This window comes from Mustela putorius, unplaced genomic scaffold (genome assembly GCF_011764305.1).
Source record: "Mustela putorius furo isolate JIRA1106 unplaced genomic scaffold, ASM1176430v1.1 tig00537248_pilon_pilon_pilon, whole genome shotgun sequence".
Lineage (NCBI taxonomy): Eukaryota > Metazoa > Chordata > Mammalia > Carnivora > Mustelidae > Mustela > Mustela putorius.
The window spans coordinates 8,376,280-8,391,011 of NW_025422387.1; positions in this window are offsets into that span (position 1 = coordinate 8,376,280).

Here is a 14,732-nt window from a genome sequence, read left to right on the forward strand (position 1 = left end):
TGTTAGTGTATATTTGCTCTTTGAGAATTGCATTTTTGGCTGTTTCTAGACCATAACCCATCATGCGAGTACATTTGGGTATGTGTCTTTTTTGTGCGAATTTGTGTGTTTGTATTTGTGCATAGTTCTGCTGTGTATTTGTCTGTGGACTCTTATTTTCGTTGGTCTGTGTATAGATGTGTCTGCTTACTTTTGGACACTTGAATGTGAGGGTGTTTGCTTATGCGTCTGTGTACAACTATTCTGTGTATGTACTAGCATTGGTGTGTATGTCAGTAGACTTAAAAAAAAAACTTAATGTGTGTGTTTGTGTGTGGGTGACCGTGTGCATGCTTGAGATCCCCGGTGGATGTGACTGGGTGTGTTTGTGAATGCAGAATTTTGTGGATTTTTGTTTGTGCGCCATTCACAATGTGTGTGTCTGCATGGGATAGCAGTATTTTTGTTTATATGACTCCTGGAGGGTTTTTTTTTGGGGGGGGGATGCGTGTTGTGTGTGTCCTCCTAGCATTGCCTTTGTGGGTTTGGCGGGGACAGGATTTCTGGATGCCTGTGTGGGGGCGTTTGGTGGAGGCACAGAGATGCTGACTTCTCTCTCTGTTCCTGTCTAGGCCTAGCTCTGTCCCCCACAATCTCTAGGGGAGGTCATCTGGCTGGGGACAGGAAATTGACAGATGCTGGTCACCAGGTGGGACACTGACCCACAGCTGGGTCTCTGAAAAGAAGTCCCCAAATCGGGTAGCTGCTGCCTGATGGTGCTGTTACTCCATCCTCCAGCTTGTCCAGGGACAGGTGTCTACACCACGTAGTGTAGCGGTGTGACTGGTTAGACCCTGGCTCAGCCAGGCACAAGTAAACTGCATCTCGCCTGGTACCCCCCCCCCCCCCCCCCCCCCCCCCCTGCCCCCCCCCCCCCCCCCCCCGGCCCTGGCCAGCTGGGAGAGGTCCAAGAGCCCCAGACGAAATCGCAGTTTCTGGAAACACCTGGCCCTGCCCTCGTGGGGCACGAGGAGCCCTGAGACCCATCGAGACAGGGTCCAAGAGAACCAAGAACACAGCAAGAGAGAGGTACCAGGCTGGAAGTGGAGGCCAATCGGGCTGCCTACTCGCCCTTTGTTTCACGGGGGTTTCTCTCTCCCTCGTCTGTTTTCCTTTCCGTCTCCTTTTCTTTCTGATGTCCAGCCTCTGTTCTCTTTCTGTTTCCCTTTCCCTCTGTTTCTCCATCACTTTCCTTCTTGATTTCACTGTTTTTATTTCCTTTCCTCTGCCTCTCTACTGGGCGTCCAAATCCAGCACCCGACTCAACGCTGCAATGAACAGTTCTCATCGTGCACCGCACAGCTATCGGGTTGCTGGAAAACTCACATACAGTCATTAAAGTCCCCCATCTGACAGCCTCTGCCCTGCTCTGGACTAGGCGCCCGAACCTGCCCTCCTCTAATGCCTCCCCCCAACTCCGGTCCTCCCTGAGAGCCAGGGTGCTTCGTCTTCCCAGCCCTGGCTTTGCCAACACTGTCTGGCTGCTGGGGCCTGTGTACTGGGCTCCACATGGGAAAAATCCACCCCCCCCCCACCTCCTGGGTATGTTTAAATGCCAATGCACAGCCAGGCCCCAGGCTGTGGGAGGTAGCAGGAGTTGGGGACAGTCTCAGAGAGCAACTCTGGTTCTTCCGGAGCCTGGATGATGTGGGGGGGCTGAATGCCGGAATTTGCAGGAGATGAGGGCTCTACTTCCAAAATCCCTGGTCTGGCCTTCTGCCTCCTATACCTCAGTTTGCCCATTCTCTCCAGGTCACAGACCCTCTGAAGTTGCCCTGCGAGCCTCAGCCCAGCCCAGCCCAGCCCCAGTCCAAAACCTCCGTGGCCCGGCCGCGCTGCAGGAAACCCGGCTTGGCCTTTGCCAACCCTCCACCTTCCAGGGAGCACGGCATCCGAAAAACGCCAGCAGACCAACTATTAGACGAATTATCCCGCCCTAACAGCACTAACAGATGGCGACCAGGCAGCAAAATCCCCTCCTATATGTAACTAATAAACCGCTTGTGTCTTAACAGGGTAATGCACGGAGACGCAATGTCACTTATACAAGATGTTGATGAAATTTACTATATAAAAATCTTCCTCCTAGACTAAAGAGTATCAACATTACAACTCGACAGACGGCGGCGGGATAAGTAAAACAGACAAAAGACAAACAAGATAATAATCTGTTTCCAATCACTTAAGCCCTGTAGAGTTAGTAATATGCGGTTTGCATATTCCCCCTTGAGTTCGGTAATTAATTACCGGCGAAGAGGCACACACCCGCCCGGGGTGGGAGTTTTGAAGCGCGCTGAGCTGGGGCTTGGGTGGGGTGGGGGGCGGCTTTCCTGTCTTCTCCAGCCCGGGAGGCAGGGCAGCGGCCCGAATAGGGACTCTTCGGGGCATCTGGAGATGACCTACCCCTCAGGCTAAAGAGAATTTTCAGTCGCACCTCCCTACTCCTCACTGGAAACTCTCTTGCGTGGGTTGCGGGGGGGAGGGACGGGGTGGTGGTTCAGCAGCTCAGAAGGAACCTGGGGGCTTTTCTGGCAGTCGGAGGATCTCCCTTCGCCCCTCTGAAGGCATCCCCTCCCTTTGAACGGGCCGGAGTGGCTTGCTTTCTTGGGGAACGCGCGCTCTGAGGAAACCCGATAGGTGCGCCCCTCGTTCTTTCCTCCGCGCGGTATCTTGGGCGGCGCAGCGGGTCCTCTCCCGACTTCGATCATTACTTCCCCCCAACCCCCCAGCCAAACGCCTTCTCCTCACGCCCCCCCACCCCGCCCCCAAGAGCCGGCGCGGCTTTAACATTAAACAAACGCAGCGAGCGTCTCAGAGCTGCGCTCTCGGCCGGGTCTGCGCGGCGGCGGCGGCGTTACAAATTGTAAATTTAAATTGCTCGCCGGATTCATTACCTCCCCTCTTTGATTTCAGCCAGCCGTGAAAAATTATACTGGTGTACCACTGAGAAACTGTTTTGCCGCAAAGAGCCCGCGCCTAATCACTGGCTTTCTCCCTCCGACAAAAGTGTAATTATTTTGTTTGGGGTGTAAATATAGGCCGCGCCGCGCACACACACTCAGCGTCCCGCCGCGCCGCCGCGCACTGCCCGCCGCCGCGCGGCATCGGCCCGAGTAGGAGCGAGCGGAGAGGCCGGGCCCTGCTGCCCTGAGGCCTGAGAAGAGCGGTTGGTTTGGCGCTCCGGCGAGACCCAGAGAGCCGAACTGGCAGGCCAGGTCCCCAGTCCCTGTCCTCAGGAGTTCGGATTTGCCAGAGGACGCCCAGAACGTGTGCGCCCTGGCTGGCCTGGGTGGACGCTGGTGGGGCCTGATGCGAGGGTTAGAGCTAGCGCTCTGGCCTGGGTATCCGCGCAGGGATGCGGAATGAACGTAGGGGTGGATCAGCCTCCCGGGAGCTCCGAGGGGGCGGCCACCGGGGGGCAGCTCTGAGTCCAGGCTGGAAAAGTATCTGGGCTTGGGCATCCCCAAGAGCACCGGGGTGTAGGCGGAACCCTGGAAGACGGAGGCGATAAGGCCGGTGTGCCCCTTGCGCTCTGCCTTGGACTGCTTGGTTTCCAGAACATCTCCGCGGGGTGCAGGGCCTTCCTGTCAGCTGAATTGCGCACGGCTTAATTAACGGTCTCGTTAACTGGGCAGGCCCGACCTGGAACGTTTAATCAAAAAGGCAGGGAATCCCTCTGTTTCCCTTCTTCCTTCCTCCCCCCCCCCGCCCCCCCCCCCCGCATACGCTAGCTGACCCACCCACGCACCCTTCCTTCTTTCCTTTCTCCTTCCTTTCTTCCTTCTTCTATTTATTCAACAATGGCACTCCTCCCCATTCTCCCGCCCTCCTGAGTCCCCTTCCCAGTGCTGGGAAGAGGTGGGGGCGGCTCTGGAGTCTGAACTTAACCCCTGCCCGATATCTGGACTGGAACTCAAAGGGGCCTGTAGGGTGCAAGCCTGCAGGGGTTGGGCAACCCTGTCGTGTTGGGTGGCTTTGGGACAGGCACCGGTGCCAGAAGGCTGTGTCAGCTTCAGGGGAGCCAAGAGTCCCGCCATGATGGAGGTTGGCTGGGCAGACTTAGCAGACACCTGGCATCTCGGAGAGGGAGCAGGTGGGGAGGACAGTGGCTGAACAGGACTTTGGGTTGTGGGAGATCCAGTCCCAAAGTGAGTGCATGTGCTTGGGAACGCTGGCCAGCTTAGAGACGCAGATGCTTCTGTGGCCAAGGCCAGGTGTAGGGGCCCCTCTCTCCTTCCTGCAAGCCCGAAGCCTGGAAGGCACCCCCTCCCCCAGTGACCCTAACCTCCTGGTTGCCCGGCCAGCTTATGCACTATATCCTCGAGGTTGTGGGCTGCAACACATCGCCAAACTCACACTCCAGTCGCTGGGAGAGCACAGGCTGGGGCTGATTTCTGGGGCCCAGAGAGGGTCTAAGGAGGACAGAAAGAAAGGTGCAAGCCAGTCCGCCAACTTGTGAGGAAAATACTGAGGCTTTTGTTCAGAGAGGGAAAACCCCGGCCCTTGGTGCTGAGCTGTGCGCTGTCCCAAGGACTGCCCGCTGGAGCGCAGATCCCAGGCGGCCTGATAAGCCGAAGGTCTGAGCTGAGAACCGCTGGGATCCTCCTCCTCCTTGCCTCGCCTGTTAGGCCTGGAGGCCGGCGCCAGCTGTTTGGCGTGGGAGGGCAGGCAGCTCGGGGAGCTCGGGGCTGTGGTCGCGGCTTCTCTGGCCCCATTGAGCGTATCTGAAGGTGGAGACCATCCTCCCGCGGAGGAAGCTGTTTCCAAGAAGATGCCTGCAACCCTACTCCATCTCCGGAACACGAGTGGGGAGAGCTTTCCAGGGACGTTAACCTTCAAATTAAGGGTCCCCTAGACTTTCTAATTACCGGCCAGTGAGCGTTTGAGTCTGTATCTTGCGGTCCCTTTCTTTTCTCTAGGTCTTTTTCACGGTCTCGATAACATTGCCCCCCTTCTCCTCTCCTCCTTCTAGCCCACCTCCTCTCCCCGCCCCTCCGTATTCCACCTCCTTTTTGTTAGCCTAATACGGGTTCCTTTATAATTCGCCCGACTTTGGCAGCCCGCGCGCTGTGTGTGTGTGTGTGTGTGTGTGAGCGCGCGCCCGCGCGCGCGCGTTTATTTCTCGGCTGCTAATGATTGTGTGTTGATAGAGTAAAGCAGTGGCCTCATTAGCCTTTGTTTAGAAGGTGTTAAAAGGGAAATCTGCATCGGAAAGCGGCGGTTTACACCGCAGCCGGGCTGAACAGCGAGCCGGAGCGGGCTGGGTGGGGGGCGTCCCTCCCCCACCTCCACACCTCCAAGCGCCCACCGCCGCGGACCCCGGGAGAGGGGAGGGGCCCAGGGAAAGCGACCCCCAGCTCCTTCCTCCCAAGGCGAGTATGTTTACCCCTCTGAGCGCCCTTCTGCGCCACGGGGACCTCAGCGGGGATCGCGCTTTCTCTAAAACTCCTTTGAGCTGCCCAACAGTGTGCAGTGGCCTTTCTCCTCCAGGTTTCTTGGGGGAGGAGGAGGGGAAGGACAGAATGCTGTTTGGGGGAAATTCCAGGGATTTTTTTTTTCTTTTTCTTTTCCGTGAAGGGGATGGTGAAGCATCTTATTTGGGAGGCGGATACCAATCCATCCACAGTGTCTGGACTGGGCTCCGGGTCTTCTGGCTGGTTGGCTTGCTGCGATATCTCTGTGCTCCAGACGTTGGTGTGGGGGCCCTAAGCTTTAGATCCGCAAGAGTCCTCTTTCTTTCCTCTTAACATATTTGCAGATGGCCAGGGGAAGTCTTCTTGTACAGGAGGCTCATTCTTAAACTTTCCCTGTCTATACCCCGCCCTAAGGCTCCACTTGGGGAACAAATTGTGTGAGAACAAATCTTAGCTTCGCTGGCCCACTTCTCTGAAGCTTGGCGAAAGCGCAGAACTTTATTGACCCTGGCTGCATTGTTTTTCTCTCTGTTTATGTATGTTGAGTGTAAGATTTGGAGAACGAGCTTTACACACGGGGCGTTTCACACTCCCTCGGGAAAGCAAGGTTTTAGGCAAGCGAGAGCATGAGAAGAGATTCTTTGTATCCTGGATCTTACGAAAGGGCCCAGAAAAAAAAAAAAAAAAAAAAGTCTTCTGAGCAGCCTCTGTAGGTGAGGTTTGTTGAACTCGGAATCAGATGCTTTCTCTGGTAAAAGGGAGAGAAATGAGGCTGAATTCGTGTGCGGGGATGTATGGTTTCTGAACATAACATAATCCATTGCTTTTTGCCAGGCTTAGGTTGAATTGGAAGAAACCCTTTCTCATCTTCCTGGCTTCTGTTTCCCAGGGGTGGGTTTTCCTTTCCTGGGTTTGATGCTGTGAGTCTTGGGCCAAGCTCAGCTGGTCTGGGCTCCTTGTGTGTCCACAGCTCGGGATGCGCACCAGCGAACTGATCGACACCGCCGGATTTTTTTTTTTTTTTCTTTTCTTTCTCTATTTTTTTTCGGTCAGAGGGTAGGCCTTGTCTGGGGGCAGATGTGGGAGGCTGGGGCCTGGGACAGTGACAGTGACAGTGACAGTGACAGTGAAACGAATTTCAAATTCAATCTGCACTCGCCACGGCGACACCCCAGCCCCCAACACCATGTAGACGGAAGCGGGATTCCGGGTGAAGCCAAGTTAAAATCGGCAGCCGCGATGTGGTGGGATGAAGTCAAAGCCGAGTTCGGAGGATGCGGGGAGAGGATAGGAAGATGTCTCTCTCTCGCTCTCTCTCCTTCTGCTCTGCGCGCTCTCTCTCTCCGAAGCAGGTTTGGTGGAGAAAGCAACGGGCGCGCCAGCCGTTGCCGTCGGGCTGAGCGCGGGCGCTGGAGTTTGGACCAAGACAAAGACGGGAGCTGTCCGCGGTGCTGACCCTGCCGCGCCGCCGAGGGAGCAAACGGGCTCCTGTAACCTGCCCTCTCTTCCATTACCCGCTCCTTTTGTCTTTCCTTTACTCTGTGATTTTTGCCCACTCCTATGCTTATTTCCCCCCTTTTGTCTTTCCTTAGAACCCGCGCCCTGTACACAGGTATATATATCAAAGAACAAAACAATTGACTGAAAACGGTGTCTTCTCCTTTCTTCCCAAATAAATGTCGTAAGAAAGGTTTATTTTAAATGTACTCAAAAACAGTTACAAGTAGCTATCTCTAACCCCAAAGAAACGAAAATTCATGCTTAAAACAATAGAATTGTGCAATAGCGAATGCCATGAATCTGCCCTTTGATTTATTCTGAAGAAGAGGCTAGGGGTTTAGACATTTTGGTTTCAAGAAAATCATATCCTTGGCATCTTAACTTTGTGGGTTCAAAAATATAAGAGCTGGGGAGGATTGGTGGTCAAATATGAAGGTGAACAGAATAAGGCACTTGCCTACAAGTCGATAGATGGCTTGTGAGGGTCAAAGCATGGACATTAAGTTGACTTAACCCTTTGAGGCTGAGACAAGATCTGGAGGGATAACAGTCTTCAGGATTATGAAGATGGAAATGATTCCTTTTGAAAGTTTGGGTACAGAAGGGTTAATCTGGTGTTTCATTTTCTAAATGTGCACCGTGTTATCTAGACGCCTGGCATGGTGTATAACCAAGCATCGATTCCTCTGCTCAAATTTGTATGCAGCACTTGTCTAAAGAAGTTTGTGCAGGGGAGAAAAAAAAATCACATACTCCCTCTGGAGGGGGGGCTCCCACCCATTCTAATGCACACAGATCTGTACACATTCCTTCTGGCATCTCATAGATACACTGCTTTCCAGAGAGCCCAGATAACCTGAGGCCACTTCTTCATGTGGTCTTCTCTGAACCCTCCAAACCTTCCCACCACAGGGGTGTCAGCTAAGCCCAGTTGTTAGCATTGTCAATACATCTGGAGAGAGGTTCCTGTGAATTCAATGGGATAGATTCATTCTGGCTCCCCACCAGGGCATTCTAGAGCTAATTTGCCCATAAAAGCAGAGGAACCAGAATTCTCAAATGGGGATAATTTGTAATAGGAGGTTGAATCTTTGGGTTGGGATAATGAGCCCCAGTTCCTCCAACCCCTGTCTGTTATAATTACTGGAGATGTTTCATTAAGGCCAAAGCAGTCATCCCTCTGGATCATATACCTTTCAGCCTCTTAGAATGCAGAACCTCATAGTGCCAGGAGGGAAACCTTGACCTTGAGTGAGTAGAGGAGAAGGGGAGGGAAGGAAGCAGTCATTTACTGAGTGACCATTATGTGCATTTGATTCCTAATCTTCACTGAGATTCTGAAAAGTGGTAGATATTTATCATGGCTCCATGTTACAGATGAGGAAATTGAGGCTCAGAGGTATTCATTAAGTTTCTTATGGTTACACGGTGACTCTAATCTAGCTCACTTTGGTTCTGGAGCCTGTACTTGCTCTCATACCCCATCTTTTCTGAGGCCACACTGATGGTTATACTGGTGGTTCTATCAGTGGTCACTCTGCCACAGTCCCTTTGGATTCCTCAGCCATCATGGCCGTTGGTTTGGATTTGGAAGTTGGTTTAAACTCTAAATCTGGAAGCAAGAAAAAAGAATGGAGAGGACAGAGGAACTGTCCATTCATGTGGATTAGGTGGGTTTTCACAAAATGTGAAAAAAGTCCTGGTCTGTCTTGTAGGAGTCACACCTCACAGTCATCCTTACCTCCCCCGTTCTCTCCTGCCTCGTATCCAATCCATCAACAAGTTCAGTTAGCTCTGCCTCCAAAATATATTCCAACCCATCTACTTCTCATCTTCTTCTCCATTATCACCCTAGTCTAAGCCACCATCATCTCATCTGTTTTCTAACAGTAGCCTTCTGACTGGCCCCCCTATTTCTTCTAGCCTTGCTTTCCTTTGCAATCCATTCTCTACCCGATACCTAAAGTTACATTTTAAAATCATAAATCAGATCTTGTCATTCTTCTGCTTCTAGCCCTCCAACGACTCCCCAGTGCATTTGGAATAAAATCCATACTCCTCACCCTGCTCTGCAGGGGCCTTTGTCATTAGCTCCCACCTATCTCTGTAATATGCTCCCCCTCCATTGGCCCGCCTGCTATGCCTCACACACTTCTCATTTTTCTCACCTCCAGACCTTTGCACTTGGCTTTCCCCTCTGCCCTCCGATCCCTGTGATATTGGCTCCCTCTTGTCACTTGGGTCTCAGAGAAGTCTTTACTGACTACCTTAGCTAAGCACCCCATCCTCAGTCACTCCTTCCCTAGTCTACCTCTCTGTCAATTTTCTTTGTATCCTTTATCAATATCTAGAATTATCCTATTTATAATGTGGGAAGTGCACATTGTCTGTCTTTCTTCATAAAGTATCAGTTCTTTAAGGGCAGAGACTGTGTTCGTTTTGTTTACTGTTGAGTCCCCGGTACCTAGCCCAGGACCTGGAATATAGCTCTTCAATACATATATGTCGACTGAATGAATAATAAATGAATATATAGATGGCCCACATGGTTCAGAAGTGAATGGAGATGGATGTGCAAAGCTGAGGAGGGGCTGAACTTCATTTGCCTATCTTCTGGGCTCTACAAATGGAGCAGATGGCTGGGTAGGTTCCCAGGATGGAAAGGGGAAGAAAGAAGTTTGCCCAAAGACCCCAAGAGGGTAGATTATTTAGGTGTATTCTAAAGACCAGATACAGGATCAAATTGGGGTGGGGAATCAAGTTTATGCCTTGGAGAGTGATTTTTATTTGTTCTTTTGGGTCTGAAACCTTCTCTTGGTTACAAACAAAAGGGTGATAATGGAAAAGCAACAGCAAATCACAAGATAGCTAAATTACAAAATCTTTTTTGAAATCTAGCCAGTACTACTTGTGAAAAAGGCAACACAGTATGGTGTTAACAGTTTCAACTCTGGAGCCCGATTCTCCTGGGCTGGAATCTGGCTTCATTGCTGACCAGCTGTGTGATGTGGGGCAAGTCATTTAGCCTCTCTGTTTCTCAGTGCCCTTATCTGTGAAATAGAGATAAAAGTAGCATACCTGTCTCCTGGTGGCCTTGAGGGTTGGCTCTAGTCTGTTTTATTTGTATTGGAGTTTGGTATAGGAGAGGAAAAGGGAGAGCATAGCACATTCGGGGTGGCGAGTGGGGAAGATGATGGTACAAAGAGACTGAATGCAAAGGGAAAAAGATGAGACTCATATTTTCAGACCTCATTTTCTCCTTCAAGAAGTCTTCTCCTATCTGTCAAGGTAGACGAGGGCTCTGAAGCTAGAGGGCCTGGCTTAGAGTCTTAGCTGCATTGCTGACCAGCTCAGTCATGGCAGGAAGGAACGCTCAGCCTCTTTGAGCCTAAGTCTCCTCATCTGTAAAATGGGTACTAATTGTGCTTGCTTCAGAGGATTGCCTGGAGCATTTGGGGGGACGATGTTTGGGAACCTGGATAACATCCAGCTTTCCAGTAGTTAGCTGCTATTACTGGGTCTAAGTTGGAGCCTATTTTCTTTACAAAGAGAAGTGCCTCTTTGAGCAGGTGAAAGTGAGTGAGACCAATTTGTTGGGCCCTGGGATAGACAGAGTAGGGGGGTGAGAGTTGCATTCTCAGAGGAAGGTATAAATAACTACGTGTCTGGAGTCATTAAAGGGTCCTTAATGTCTCCGGTGCTGTGGCTGGGGCTGGCCCAGTTTCAGATGGAGCTGGTTCCCATAGGACCCGTAGTCACTTTCACCCTTCAGGGGCACCATCCTTTACACAATAGAGATGTTGTACAAAGACGTGTCTTCATCCCACAATGGTCAATGTCACCAGGTATTAAATGCACTACGGAAATGTGACATTAAGATAATTCTCCTGCTAAATCGTTTTGTTAAGTTGATGATCACTCCCTAATCTGTACGCATTAAAAAAAAGTCACCGAGTCTCCTCAGATGCCTGACATTGTGCTATGCATTGCAATGATCCGTGGAAAACTTGTCATCTTGTTGCGTGCTCAAAACAGCACGAGGAGGCAGGTCCCATTTTACAGATGGAGAAACTAAGAGAGGCGAAGTGACACAACTGGTAAGTGTCAGAACCTACCACCCAGATTTATACCTGGATCTGAAGACTCAGTCTGAATTTCTGGCCACAGTAATGACGTCCCTCTCTCTCTTTTTCTTGGTAAAATTTTGAAGAAAAAAATTAACAATATGATATAGTATAATATAATATAATATAATATATCTTTTATAATTTATATATAATACATAATTTATATGTAATATAGCATAAAATATAATATATAATATAATAGGGGCTTCCATGAAAATCTTCCGTGAAGTGGTGCCCAGGGTTAGTTGTGAACAGAGCAGGTATTTCTCCCAGTGTGGTCCCCCCTGCTGGTGCATCTCATTGACACATAGTCCAAAAGATCCTCTGATGAAATTGAAGTGGGTTGGAGTCTCCCTTTCTCTGAGTGACTCCAAGGAGATTTCTTCCTTCCTCTTCTTGGGTTCATCTCTCTCTTTGGCTGACTCAGGAAGCCACCGATTTCCTACCCAGCACTCTGGTGTTGCTTGTCTTTACCAGACAGTGCAGGAGCTACTAAGCTTGGCAGAGGGGGGCTGAGCTGTATTCGTCTGTTTCTTTCTTCCCCTTCCTTCCCCTTCCTTCTTACAGTTCTTTTATATCAGACTTTTTTTTTTTTTTAAGATTTTTATTTATGTGACAGAGAGAGAGAGAGAAAGAGAGGGAGATCACAAGTAGGCAGAGAGGCAGGCAGAGAGAGAGGAAGGGAAGCAGGCTCCCTGCTGAGCAGAGAGCCCGATGTGGGGATGTGGGGCTCCATCCCAGGACCCTGAGATCATGACCTGAGCTGAAAGCAGAGGCTTAACACACTGAGCCACCCAGGCACCCCATATCAGACGGTTTTGATGCAGGTGTTTTGAATGAGTGAATGAACAACCAGGTGACCCTGTAGTGTCTTACCCCTAAATATCTCTTAAAAATCTCTGATTATGTTTCATTTGCCGATAGGTCCACCTAGAGCAGGCTTTATTATAATAGACCAGGCACTATTAACATTCTGGGCTGGACAGTTCTTTGCTGTGGGAGGCCATCCTGTGCGTAGAAGGCACCCTCTGTGTCCCCTCCGACTGGCCAGCAGCAGCACCTCCTCCCACTTGGGACCACTGCAAGCATTTCTAGATGTGGCCCCATGTCCCATGACAAAGTCATCCCCGCTTAGGAAGTACTGATGTAGAGCCAGATCTGCCAGACTATTTCCAGCCCTAGGAAGCCTAAGGATTCTAGGACCTGCCCTGAATTCTTTGAACAATGTGTAATAATATTGAGATTCCACTGTGGGATAGAACCTGTGCCGGGACTAGGGCGTGGTGTTTATGGAGGAAGATGCCTCCTTTCACTGGCTCACTGCGTAAGCCTGTCTTGTCTCCTACTGTGTGTCAAGCTGAGGCCGCAGTTAGCGTGAAGAACGAGGAGCACCCTTCCCCCAGCCCCCACACAGCTCACGGCTTGGCTGGGGAGACCCGCCATCAACTTGAATTTCCCTTCAGTGTCTACTGCATTACTAGGAACATCAGAGGAGGGAGAGCTGCAGAGTTGCTGGGCTGTTCATTCCTTCTTCCTTCCTTCCTTCCCCGGAAGCCATCAAGCCCGGTGCTTTTTGCTTTCCTTACTTAATGGCTCACTGTCCTCATTTGCAAACCAGGAAAAATATAAGCATGATAAGAGAAACGAAGAAGCTCATGGAGTTTGAGGATTAAATGAGATGATAAATGTAAAGTGCTTCGTACAGTGCCTGGCCCAAGGTAAATGCCCAATTAATGACAGCTGCTATTAATTATTAGTGATGAAACACACGGTAGTAATAAGAACAGCACAGATTTGTTGAATAATTCTTTGGAGCGCATGCATGGAAGTGCCTTGTCTACCAAAAGGAATCAATAAATATTTACATACTAGAATCATATCCGTATTAAGGAAAATAAGAAGGGGTGATCCCCCTCAGAATAAAGGAGGCGGGTGTAAGCGCTCTTCCCTGGACCAGGTCCCCCAGGGTCCTACAACGCACAGGACCATTTCCTCCAACCCCAGAATTACTCACAGCGTCAGTTGGTGTAGAGGCTGAGAAACCCTGCCTTACATTCTATGGTTGGTAGGAAGACCTCATTCTGTTGTCTGGGATTAAGGCCTTGACTCCCAAGCCCTCGCACTAAAGGACCCTACTGCAGTGTGTGTGTGTGTGTCCACATCCAGCCAGTCCTGGCCCACTCCTTCCTGAGCCAATCGGTAGCCTCAGCCAGTCCCATCCCCAGGGCCAGCAGCTCCATGAGCTTCTCCAGAGGCTTCTCCTGGTAGGCAAGTGTTGTGAAAACCTCTCAGGGCCTCTTTGCCTTTTCAGCTTCTCCCTGGGAAGCTTCAGGATTTTTGAGACCTCATGAGACCAGACCCAAGAAGGTCTTTGTTTGGTATTGTTTTAAGATTTTATTTATTTATTCCAGAAAGAGAGAAAGAGAAAGCAGAGGGCAGGGGCAGAGGGAGAAGGAGAGAGAATCCCAAGCAGACTCTGCTCTGAGCACGGAGCCCGACCCAGCGCTCGATCTCACCACTGTGAGGTCATCCTGAGCTGAAGCCAAGAGTCTGACGCTTAACCGACTATGCCACTCAGGCGCCCCAAGAAGGTCTTTGTTTTCAAAGATGCCACTCGGTCTTTCTCTGGAAGGAGGTGACCCCACTGTTGCACACAGGTTTCCACTGGGCCATGTCCTTGTGGAATCTGCAGGTGGCGTCGGGGCATGCAGGGGACCAGGGGGTTTGGGACCAGATTCGTGGGAGCTCTGAGGGGTACCAGAAGTTCTGTGGTCTATAAGGTCTCCCAGCCTGCTCTGTTTCATGCAAGTCATTTCTACCAATAACAGGACCTCTCAGGGGGCTCTTTAGAAAAGTAGCCGCAAAGACGTGTGCCTTGTTGAGGTCGGGGCTAGTATTCTACCTGCCGCATAGAAATAAAGAAACTGTGATGCAGAGAGGCTGAGCAACTCTTCTGGATTTTACAACCTCCAACTTGCAAAGCCAAGATGGCATCTGGGGCTATCTGATGCTAACTCAGCAGCATGCTCTCCCGACAGGGAGGCTTTGGTCTGATGGACCTCGTGTTGCCAAACTCTGCTACTCTCTCGCTGTGCGAGCTTGGGGGCATCACCCCACCTCTCTGGGCATCAGTCTGTGGAATGGGGCTGGTGGATCAGCTACCCCAACCCTGCATGGTCTTGGTGTGTGTGTTTGAACTGATTATTTCCCACCGTGGATAGCGGCGGACCTTTCCCGGACTCTGATCTCAAGGAGGTTTGAGAGCAGAGAGGAGAAAGTAGCAGGGCGCCCCACCCCCTTATTTGATGAAAGAAGTGATTCCTTTCATGTGAATTCTGATTGCCTAGACCTCAAGTCCTTCCTTCTATCATTACTACCACTTCACAGACATCTGAGGCCCAGAGCAGATGGCCGCCTTGGTATTTCCCACGTGGTCAGAAAAAGGGTCCAGATAGAAATCCAGATTTCCAGAGGGCAGTCCGGGGCCATGAACATTATTCAGTCAATGGCTTGTTTCCCCCCTCCTCCAACGATTTCTTCTTTCCACCTCATCAAAGGGTCAAAATGAATCAGCAGACTCTTACTGAGCCTCCTTGGCGATCAAGGCACTTGGCGAAGGGCTGGGGAGCAAGAAGATGAATCAGACTCAGTT